The following is a 12,619-nucleotide window of genomic DNA, read 5'->3' on the forward strand; positions in this document are numbered from 1 at the left end:
CTCGCATAGGAGCCAGTAGCCCTGGGTTTTAGCCTCCGCTCAGCCCCCTGCCAATGTCCTTAGTTGGGGCAAAGTTCGCACAACTGTACATCACAGCCCTTGGTCTGAAGTGCTGCTGAGGTGATGTAAGAAGCTCCAACTCAAATGGGATTCTCAAGACTTTCTAGGACTTTGATATATTTGATATGCAAATTATTGTTATTAAGGCAGTGGCTTCTGAGGCTCCAGATCAGTGTCTGGGGGCAAATAGGAGGGTGCGAAAGGGTTCCCTTTCCTTTTACCCCAGAAAAGAGTCAGCCAATTTCTGAGACCTTTCACCACCTGGACCAAGCACCCCTCTTCTTATCTGAGGCCATGCAGAGCAGTGCAGATGAGGAAAATAGGGAGTAAGAAGCAAAGGTACCTCTCTAAGTTAGGGAAACTTGTATAAAAGGAACGTTGGGGCGATAATGATTGTTTTCATTTCCTATTCTGTGTTGAACTACACATTTGCAAGCAGGTTAAACTTCTCAAACTCTGAGCCAGGGCAGCCTAATAACAGCGGGGAATGGGAAACAAAGGCTTGGGCTTCACTGCAGTGCTGTCATCGATGTCAGTGGGTAAATTTTTTTAGCAGCTTAATGTGGTTCTACTGGATTGGACTAGAACAAATTCAGCTGTGGGCTCACTACTGGTCAGTTGGTCTTCCTTCCTTTATGCTTATGATTTTGGACAGGGAAGCTGATAGACAAGGTGAAGAAAGGCATTTTCATCATCATCATTGAATACTGTAGGGGCTTCCCAGATAACTCTAGACAAACCCATCATGGATCAGCATCTTTTACTTTTCTATGTGCTTTTGGAGGTTTTGACACCAGAGATGAAAATGTGCTTTCCAAACAGTGTGGACTTCACCTAAAAGTGCTGTGAACTGAGTCATAATGAGCACCGGGGCCCATTCTCCTCCCATTGCTGCCTTCATTAGGTGTACAGTTTTCCCTAATCTCACATGCATACAGTCTTTGACTTCTTACACAGAGGTTTGATTGAGTGCCATCCATTTATTTGTGAATTTCGATAGATGAGAAACTAGTATCAATTTAAAAATAAACATTCCTCTCAGTTGTTATGGACAAACACAATTTGATTACCTCAGTGTAAGACAATAAAGATGACAGTGATGGGATAATATCATTAATTTTGTGATAATAAGCATTTTCCAAGCTAGAATAGAGGATGAGAGATCTCATCCCAGAGTTGGACTTTAAACTTAGATCTGAAGTTCATAGCTGTTAGGAGGGATCTGGAAATGTTGAGGTGGCAAGACATTTTGTCATGTTTAATCTGACCTCTGTTTTCCAGCCAAGATAGATACTTGCTAAATGATATATTTCCTCTTGAACAAACTGAGAAGGTTGAAATGTTCCTTGCAGTAAAAGACAGTTTTAGCTGGTTGTTCCTGCCCATGCTGTACTCTGAGGGGCTTCATTCATGTCAAAGGCTGCACAAGATACTGGGTTTGGGAGATGTATTTGGGGAGCAAATGGGCAGCTCCAATGGCCTTGTTACCTTTCTACATAATAAAACCCAAGGGCAGGTAGTGAGGAAAATGGGCTCCTATGCTTGTTGCTTGGTTTTCTCAGCTTAGCCTGCTCATATTTTCTCCCTTAAAATAAGAATTTTACACCAGGGAGAAAACAGGACTGAGAATAAGCCTCAGGTTTCTCCCAAGTTCCAGTAAAGTAGCCTCCACTCTGAGTCAGTGAGTGAATGGATGAGAACACAGGAAGCCAAACTCCGTCACCAAGAGCCCAGAAAAGGGACCTAAAATACTTTTTTCAAAGAGAGAAGCATTAACAAAATGATGGGGAAGACACAAAATAGAAGAACAGAGAAAGAAGAAAGAGGAAGTAGAATTCAGGAGGGAAAAAAAATCCTAAGACATTAGGTTATTGAAGTGCGAACAGAAAGCAAAATTTCACCCAATCTCCTCTAGCCCAGCTTGCCTGTCAAAACTTTGACTCAAAGCCATGGGCACGTCTATTTCCTATTTGTCTCGGAATCTTCAAGATCTAGTCAGGAGATTTGCTATTTAGAAGTGGTAAAGGTGTGCTGGTTATCTTTGTTTCCCACTCTGTATCTACCCAGGTGTTTTGCACATAAAAGAATTTCAACAGACTGAAATAGTCAATATCTTATGTCTACAATTGCAAATTGAAATGTGGAATTGAGATGGTTTGGGGATGAAAAATGGATTTTAGAAACAGACCTGAATGGTCCATCTGAATAAAATATTTATACTTTTGGGCTAGACCCATGGCCTGCAGGGTTCTGTATTTTGACTCTAAGTGGGTAACAAAGGTTGTGGAATGTTGGGGATAGAGGAGTCCAGAGCTGCCATCCATGCCAACTGATTCACCAGTCAACTGCTCAGCTCTCAACCCTGTCAAGACAGATCCTGCATGAGTGAGCTTCCAGCTACTGATTCTTTGCCCGTCCTGTGGGCATTATGTTATAGTGGGATCAACTGCACCCTATGCAGTGCAGTGAAATGCTACCTTCATCTGGTCCTTCCTCCACCTCCAGCATCCAAAGTGGCATCCACTAACATCCACTAACGCAGCATGTGAAGAGACTTAGTTCCAGCCACTCCACTCTAGACTCCTGTTGGCTATCAACAGGTGTTTGGGGACTTTTTCATTTGGTGAGTGAGATGAATCAATCACACAATATGTGGGGAATAGTGTCTACTATAGGATTTTCCCCAGGCCCTTTTCTCAGTATCTTTATCTCTGAGGTCATTCATAGTAACTCAGTGGGCCACATTTAGAGTAATTAACAGTTTGTTTCTTTTACCCCCATCTGTTGTAGAGTGTCCAGAGTCACACAGAATCTCCTCCAGGTGCTTTTGGTGGTTCGCCCAAGTTGCCTTTTGAACGCTCAGGAGCCAGGCGCTGGGAGCAAGGGCACCTGGCATCTCCTTCTCCTGGGCTCAGGTCTCTATCAGGGCGCCTTTCACCAGAATCCCGACCCCAGGACCGTTACAATAATTAGTACTCTGTTAAGTCTCAATGTATATTAAAGGTTTGTGATAAATGGAAAGCTGATCTTTGACCTATCCCTAGAAATGGGCAGTGGTGAATACACCAGGATATCCCAATCCCCCTCACTGAAAAGGAGAAAGTTCCAAGACTTAGTACCTTCCTGGTAATGGCAGAAGGAGATAGTCTGGTAAAAGATACACAAGTCAGTATCAGGAACGTGATTTGCATTCATGGCTTCAAAATCAAATTAATCAAATGAATAGCGTGGAAAGACAATAGAAGTAATTAAGACCCTCGTTCCTTTCCCCTCTCTCACATACAAATGTGATTTTAGTAAATAAGGGCAAACAGTTTATTGTGGGACTTTCTACTTAATTTAGGAGGATGCTCCCACTGAGACAGGACCATGGCTTTTCTTTTGTAAGGAGCCGAGTTAGATGTTTTCTTAGGAAACGTCTAGCATATGCACACACACAACTCTCATCAGTATACTATCTGCACAGATCATCCTATTTTTCTAAAAACATCCTTTCAACACTGGCTGATTCTTAATCTGAGTGAAGGCAATATTCTTTATCTTCCCTGAAGTCTATCTACAGCCACCTTTCCTGTCTGGCCTGCAATAAGAACCTCTGTTCTCTCTGGATTTCAGAATTGGAAGATGCTTGTGCAAACTAGCCTTTTGAAAAGTGACTCCGGGCTCCCTCTGCTGTCTATTCCAAGTTCTTCAGCTGCACAGTAGTGATAGAAAGCATGAAGCATGAAGGATTAATAAAAAAACCTAAGAAAACACTAAACACACACATTTATGTATGTATGTGTGTGTGTGTATGCACATGTATTTTAACCTTTTTTGCTCAGTGTCCCTGTTAAGATTCTGCTGAATCAACAGTATAAACCACCTCCCTTGAAAAGTGCACACATGTGCATGTGCACACACACTCACACACACACACACATGCACATACAGCCACCACTTGGGCAGGCAATACAGAGACGGAGGTAAAAACATGAGCTCTGATGCCTGGTAGGCATCAGACTAGCCTGTACTCCCCACTCCCTAAGATTATAGCCACAGGCAAGCACCTTAACCTCTCTGAGCTTCAGTTTCCTTATCTGTGAAATAGGGTAACATTACCACATAGGGTTTTCCTGAAAATTAAATGAGATACCACATAAAAAGTGCTTTGCACAGGGCCTAACAAATGATAAGTCTTACTATGCGTTGGCTGTTTTGTCCTTTTATTTTATGAAACCTAGCATACAAAGCCCTGCTGTTGTTCAATTCTCTGTCACCTGAGCACGATGTGACAAAGAAACAATAATGCTCATCTAAACTGGAAATGGTATTTCCTCTGCTCTCTGGAGTTTGATCTAGGGAAACAAGCCCTATGGCCCCAAAGCTTTATGTTGAGTTGCTTGGTTCTCCTCTTGACTTTTCAGTGAGCAGCATTCCCGTTGAGTTCTCTTTGGACATGCATGTGGTCATCCTGCCTCCAGCCACAACCAGAACATCTTAAATGACCTGACATTAATTTAGTAACTTCTAGCCATGAAACTGAAGGTCACTTCAACCCTCTTGAACTTTAATGGCTCCATGTTGTATTCCCTGGGGGTGCAGTGGGACACATGAGGAGGTTATGCTGCTCAGTACCAGGAACATGACTTGTATTCATGGCTTCAAAATCAAATCAAGTTATAGAGTGGGTTGTGGATAACGTGAAGGTTCCTATTGCCAGGATTCTCATCTGGCCTGGTCGGCTAGCTCACTATACAAGTGTGGGCAATACTTTGCTATTGACTCTATATAAAGAGCTCTGCCCAGTACTCTGGGCGACACGATGGTATGGCCGCATGGCTTGCTTCACAGCTGCAGGAGAGCAGAGACTGGAGTGGTGGCAGCATCGAGAACAGAGACTGAGATGGCTGCAGGGGCAGAGAGGCCCAGAGGCAGAGCCCGGGCTTGCTGCATGCAGACTTGCTCTAAGTGGACAGCATTTTAGTGATTGACCTGCCACCATGGGAATAAAGTAGGGTTGAAACCCTTTTACCCTGTGGGGAAGTTGGGGTTCCTATGGCCGGGATCTTCACTGAACTTAAACCATCTGATGATGTAACTGGCCTGTTGCTGGGCTGCCGCTTCCACACCTTTAGGCAATAAGCTATTATTGTGCTACATAGAGAGCTCGGCCCAGTGCTCTGGAAGGAGGCAGAGATGCTGGTGCTCGACCTACCGCCGGAGAACAAGCCGGGTAATAAACCCTTTCACCCCAAAGAACGTTTTGCTGTCAATTTCTTTGGTCACACTGAATCCATAGAGAACTTGCCAGGGGCTGAAACCCATTGGCGAGACAATTGTCAATCATTGGCAGGATTCACTGTTGACCAAGGAAAAGATCAGGCTGCCCTCATGAGAGGAGTGCTTCTGTGCGCTGCACCTATGGATGGGGAGACATTCGAGTGTCCCCTGTGGACATGTGGTACCATGAAGGGGAGGAAGCCTAGGGTCCACCCCAAGAAAAAGCTGACTGAAATGGTGTCACTACGAAGTACTGTAGCCCGAGAGGAAGCAGCACGAGAAGGAGCAGCGGCACGAGGAAAAGCAGCTGGGGAGTGCAGGCTGCCAGGTGCTACGGGGCAGGGGAAGGCTGTGGTGGAGCCCTCAGCCCCAGAAATGAAGGAGCGGAGGTTTGATGGACAGGTGGGGGTGGAGGCCCTGCCAGTGCCAGAGGCATCAGCCTCTCCTCGGTTGCAACCCCACCCGGTTGAAAACTGGTTGAAAGCTCCAAAGAAAATAAAGACTTGGCAACTGTGGGTTCCTCCAGGAGAGGTGCAGCCCCCTCCCCAGGTTGTGGAGCAGTCCATGCTCTGCTCCTATCCTCAGGCTAAAGCAATGAAAGCACAAAAGGAAATGTGGTCTGCTGCTCCAAGGAAGAATTTAAATGGCCCCGTGAAGGTCATGAGGACCCAGATGTGGGTTGATTTGATAAGGGCAGGAGCAGACAGAAAGAAATTAGATGGAAAGTCAAATAGAATCTTACTGGACCTGTGGCAACAACTGAAACTGGAGCGGTGGTTCTGGCCACCGAGGGTGAAGCAGAAACCAGAGACAAGGCAACAAGACCGGCCTGTGTGTCTGCAAGACTTTCTGCTGGAGAGGCTAGAGAAGGTGGGTACTGTAGGCCCCCACAGGGTCCTTTAGGTTAACTCATTTGAGTAGAAATGGTTTGAATACAGCCAGGATGACCACTTGGTGGCAATGGATCTCCTCAGGTTTAAGGGTTATTACAATTTGTTGTAATAGTTGTTATTTGTATATTGTCATAACCTTTGTTGTTATTATGTTATTATGGAATTTGGTTGCAATGTTCCAGCTTCCTTGCATAGGGACCATTGCAGAGGATTGAGGGCACAGAGACTGAGAGGCAAGAAATTTGAGGGGGTGGAGTGTGGATAAAGTGAAGGTTCCAATGGTCAGAATTCTCACCTGGCCCTGGTTGCCTAGCTCACTACACACGTGTGGGCAATACGTTGCTACTGACTATTTAACGAGCTCTGCCCAGTGCTCTGGGCAACATGGTGGCATGGCTGCTGCACAGCTACAGGAGGACAGAGACTGACATGGCTTGGGGGGCAGAGAGGCCCAGAGGCAGAGCCAGGCTTGCTGCGTGCAGACTCGCTTTGAGTGGACGGCATTCTAGTGATTGACCTGCCACTGTGGGAATAAAGTTGGGTATAAACCCTTTCACCCCAAGAACATTCCATTGTCATTTTCAGTCTCACTGAATCCATACTGAACTTGTCTGGGGCCGAAACCCATTGGCAAGACATGGGGTTTACACTTTTCTTTGTGATATCATTTACAATTCAACAGGATGACCTTGCTTTCTGGGACTGAGGGAGATTTGGGGGATTAAGTGACATGGTGACACTGGGCTCTTCTGAGTGAGCAGCTTGGCCTGATGTGGGGCAGGAAGAGTTCCAAGAGCAGATGAGGAAAGTAAGCATCACTAATCTAGCAATGCATTTCCCAGCAATGCCTACCAGGCCCACTCAGGGGCTCCTGCTGCATTTTCCTCTCAGAGCCTAATTAAATGAGGCCTAACTCTTCTAGCCCAAAGCATGGGGTTCTTTTTTTTGCCTCTGGACCTTCTTTCCCTAACTCTAGCTTTAATCACGGTGGTAATTCTGCCTCCAAGGCCCCTGGAGGCCACTGCCCTTGGAAGAAGAGTCTACTGAGCAAGGCAGGCAAGTGGGTAGGGGGTGCATTCAGCGTTGTGATCCTGTTTCATCAGTAGCTTGGGGGTTTCCCCTGGAGCCCTGTGCCCTCTCCCTACTACCTGTCCTCCCCAATTTACTTTGGTCTCAGATTAGCTGGGAGCTTAGAAATAGTGGGGGGAATCCCACAGAGTCAGAACTGGAAGACAGAGGGCTCTGGCCTAATATGTTAATGCACTAGTTGGCCCACTGCCCACATCCCCTTCTCAGGCATTCCATTTCTCTGAATCTTGGCTCTGTCATATGTAAAACTAAGATAGAGTGACCAGTTCATGAGAGTGTTATGGAGTACTTAAAGCATAGCTGGCAGACTATATATGTAAACTAAAACCTGCCATTAGTTCACTGTGTCAAAAAATATTAAGGCCCCATTGTATGTATTACTCTACATAGGCAGTTTGGGGTCATATAATGTAGAACACTTTATCCTTCAGGCAATGCTCCATACACTTAGAAAAAGTTCTGTAGCACAAGGCAATGTACTTTAGTGCCAAAATGACTCACACAGGCAATTGGTGCCATGACCAGAAAAAGTCCTCCTCCTACTGTGTGTGTGTGTGTGTGTGTGTGTGCACACACTTGCCACTCATTACATGTCACATTACCCTGAACATATTATTTATCCCAAATTGTGATCATGTGGTCATTTGTACAGTTATCCATATGTCTCTTCCTCTTGCAGAATGCAAGCTCCGTGAGAAGGGAGGGCATTTTTAATCCCTTTGTTTTGACTCCATGTTAACCATTAAAATACATTTCAATCAGAATTACACCAGTTTAATTTTTGTTGAGAAGATATTTTTGAAGTAATGCCATTTAAGCCCACTTAATGAGCAATTTCCTTTTTTAAAATCTTTTCACTTTCCTGAAACATTCCCATCGGGATCAATTCACAATGATTTGGTTCACCACACTTTAAAATTTATAACGCATCAAATTTTACTGATCGCAGAACAAACTGGTGGAGGAGGGCAGGGGAGGACAGATGAACTAGGTGAAGGGGATTTGGAAATACACACTTTTAGTTATAAAATAAGTCTCAGGAAAGATACAGCATGGCGAATATAGTCAATATTGTAGTAACTTGGCATGGTTATTACATGGTAACTAAACTTACTATGCTGAGCATTTTGTAATGCATCTATCAAATCACAATGTTGTACACCTGAAACTATTAATGTCAACTGCACATCAATAAAAATTTTTACTGATCATGTCTTCTGCCATTGTGATTTTTTAAATGGCTATTTTACCTACTGAGTTTAACTTTTCCAAAGCAGATTTACAGATAGAAATGTTATAAATTTGAACCTTGGATTATTTTCATCAAGCTTTGTGGTATTTTGTCATATGTTGCCTTACTTTATATGAAAGTGTGTATGTGTTGGTGTGTAGAGAAAGAGAGATGTACAGATCATTTGAAAACACTAAGGAAATGTATTTTTCATTGATCTTAAACCAAAATGCCCTGGGACTCCTGATTCTTCGAATCCAGTGGAGAGCTAAGGGTGGGGTGGGTAAACATCAAATTGAAGGTCTTATGAGGAAAGGCAAGTGGCAGAGGCACAGACCCGAGCAGTGGGACCAGCGTGAGCTTGCAGATAATTGCTCAGGAATCCAGGGACAAGGCCACGCTTCCCTCTTCTCTCCTCCTCACAGCAGAGGCCAGAGAGGACCCAGACACTAGATCTGAAGCCAAAGTGCCCCCATGCATATGAAGGAATACTGGCTTCCTCTGACAACAGTGGTTTTAAGTGCAGTCCCCATACTAGCAGCAGCCCTGAAGAATTCACTAGAAATGCACATTCCTGTTCCCTATTCCAGATCTATGGAATCAGAAACGCTGGCGTGGGGCCCAGTCATCTTGCTTGGATATGCTCCCCAGGTGGCCGTGATACTTGCTGAAGTTTGAGAACCGCTGCTTAAACTCAGCTGTCATCTTGGCTACAAAAAGAGGTAAGAAGAAGATATCCAGAAAGATCACTTACTTAAAAAAGGAAGTAAAAGCTTAAAACACTCTTCCAACAAGATCAAGTCTTCCATGAATTCCTCTCTCAGGTTCTCAATATAACCAGAGAGCACATAAGGAATTTTTGTTCACTTGCAGAGAGCAAAATCTACAATTTTGCCTACCTGAATGGTAGCAGGTAAATCTTTACCTCCCCATTATAATTTCCATTACTATTCATTATGAATTAGTTCAATTTTTTATTAATTTCTTGGGTCATTGTCAACAAAACTGTCAGCAAAAATTGTCCAGATTTTTTGCCTATTTCATCACCAAGTCCATTCTTCAGCAGGATTTTGATCACTGCAATGAGTACTACCTACAGAAGCAAAGAGCAAATGACTAGGAAAAAAGGGCCTTAACATCAACATGACAGGCTAAAAATGTTCTGCTTTGGGAAAGGGAGCGTTTCACAGTCTTTCCCTGTGGCATCTTAAGAGGTATTCATAGTGCCTTGTCTTTGGGAGACAATATCTATTTGGTGAATGGATGTATCATTCACACAGGTTCCACAGCTTGAGGATGCCTATGGAAGAGGTGACACGAGCTGGATCTGCAAAATGGACAGATGAGGATGGATAGAGGAGTGGGGGTATTTCAGTGGGGAGGGAAAAGGATTCATAATAGGCTGAACAAAAGCTTGGAGTCAGGTTTAAAGGTGAAGTGTTTGGGATTGAGTGGAAGGCACTAGAGAGAAAAGCGATTCACGAGGGAATCATGGTTACATGATATAAATGAGTTAGCGAGCTAAATGAGCACTCATCCTCTGACGGTCCCTCCTGTGCGAGGCACAGGGCAGACAGCAGAGAACGGGACAGACATGGCACCTAAATCTATAAAGAACAGAAAACAGGCAATGACAGGAGGGTAGGTGTGGATAAGTAAAGTACATAAGCAGCTCACCTAACCTGGCCTTGAGGGGTAGTTGGGTCCAGAGCACTTTCTCAGAGGAAAAGACCCGAATGGTAAGTAGGAGGGAAAAGGATACAGAGTGGCAAGGGATGGAGCCAGCTGGGCAGCCCGGGCCAGATTCTGTAGGACCTTTGAGATCATGTCAGAGGCTGAACTTCCTTGCTAGGCATGTGAGCAGCACTCAGCAGAGAGGACACATTGGTTTGGAAAGCTCACTTCGGCTTCAGTAGAGAGGGCAGCTGACTCATGGTGGTGGCTTCCATTAGGGAGGTAGCAAAGAGCTTGCTGGAAAAACTCTGTGACAGTTTAAAACACATCCATACATTCTTTGACATTCCCCCACTGAGAGGTGGAATGTATGCTCCCTTCCCTCTGATCTCCATGAGCCTGTGACTTGGGTGGAAGGGGTGCTACGTGACTTCTGAGACCAGGTCATAAAAGGTGACAACAGATTCTGCCTGGCACCCTTGGAACATGATCCCTAGCACCCAGCCACTATGCTGTCAGGGAGCTACAGGCAAATGTTCAGGTCCCAGCCTCAGCTCAGGTGCTAGCATCAGCTGCCAGCAATACTAAGGGAGGAAGCCTCTGAGTTGACTCCAGTCCCAGCCATCATGTGACTAAAAGTACATGAGATCCTGAGTAAGCACTACTCGGCTGAACCCCATCTACCCTAAGGATAATGAGAAACAATAAACTGATTGGTGGTGTTTTAAGCCACTAAGTTCTCCTGAGTGTTTTTGACACAGCAAGAGAGAACCAGAACACTGTCTTGGTATCACCTAATTTAGGAGATAGCTTTTCATCTCTTTCTCATACTGTGCTGTATTCACCATGATCATTTTTGGATTTTGGAGCAATAGATATTTACAGTAAGTGAAAACAATCTATAAAGGCACAAGACAGAGCTGGGGGATAAGACGTCTGTCCAACCAAATATTCTCATTAACAGAATAAGTACATGTTTTAGGCAAATTACTGAAGAGTAAGTAGATGCTGTGGGCAAATTACTAATTGCAAAGACAGACCATTTATCAAAGAAACTGCCACATTTTAAAGAATGAAATGCTCTTTACTGGACATGCTTTTTCCTCTGGTGTTTTTTTTTAGCCTTCAGAATCACCTATTATTTTGGGATAGACATCATCCACATTTGTCATCTCTCTACTAGGCTGCCCCCCAGTAAGACTTCTGTGAGCAGGTGAAGAGGCCAGTTTTGCAGTCAGCAGAGCACCACAGTGGCCAGCTGCCAGAGCACAGGGCTTGGTGAGGAAGGTCATGGCTGCTATTTATTGCTCACAAAATTTGTCATTATTTTGCTAATGAGTGGTTGTTACCTAACAACCAGGACCACATTCACCCAAAGCATAATAGCCATTTGAATGCTCTTTGGAAATGCTGGAAATGATAAAAGGTGATTTGGGGGACAGGAAGCATGCCTTACTACTCCCTAAGACTTTGAAGGTAGAAAAATCTAAAGGTTAATTTTTTTTTTTAACAAAACACAGATACACACAAAATATACTTAAGAGTCTATGAAGGCAGAGAATTTTCTCTAAGAGGGGCTAATGCTTCACAGGACATAGCAAGAGAAATTCTTATAGAATCTACAAGCAGGAGGAAGAACTCATTTGTGTATGCAATTCTTCAACCAGGTGCGAACATTCTGCATGCTACTGACAGAAATAGTGACAGCAAACATTTAGAGCATATTTCATCCCAGGAACTGTTTGTTTGCTTTACGTTTACTCATTCCCCCCTCAAAGCAAGCCTATGAGGTGGGTGTTATGTAAGTGATGGGAATCCCTCGTATTCTATCTCTGCAGAGGTTCTCCTTTTCTTCTCTGGCGAGACAGAAGGTGGCAGAGTGGGAAGGCACCGGACTGGAGTCTCTAGCTCCACCTCAAGGTAGGGATGTCAGTTTGGCCAAGTCACTTCCTTGACGTGAAAAGAGAGTGTTAAATGAGGAGACTCAGAAGATTCCTCCTACTCTCAAACCTCTGATTCTAAGAACAGTTCTTGCAGAACATAAAGCTAGCCTTACTTCTTCAGTAGCACTGAAGAGTCTTGAGTACTCTAGGAAGGTGGCCAGGAGGCCTGAACATCACGTGGGCCTTTAGAAACAAGGCACAGCTCACCAGGTGCTGGGCCTCAAACCATCAAGTGATGGGTCAGTGAGGAAGCTTTATCTGCTGTCATTACACAGTTACTGTACAAAAAAAAAAGACATCCAAAAAGTGAAGAGAAAATCATTAACAAATGAGATGAACTACAGGCCCAAATATTTATGACCCACATAGAAAAGCAATAGAGAGAGCATTATGTCGTTTGATTGGCACTTATCATGAAGAGCACATGGCTTGCCTATGATCAAAGCAGTAATCATATAAATTTTGGC

Source organism: Manis pentadactyla, chromosome 2 (assembly GCF_030020395.1).
Source record: "Manis pentadactyla isolate mManPen7 chromosome 2, mManPen7.hap1, whole genome shotgun sequence".
NCBI lineage: Eukaryota > Metazoa > Chordata > Mammalia > Pholidota > Manidae > Manis > Manis pentadactyla.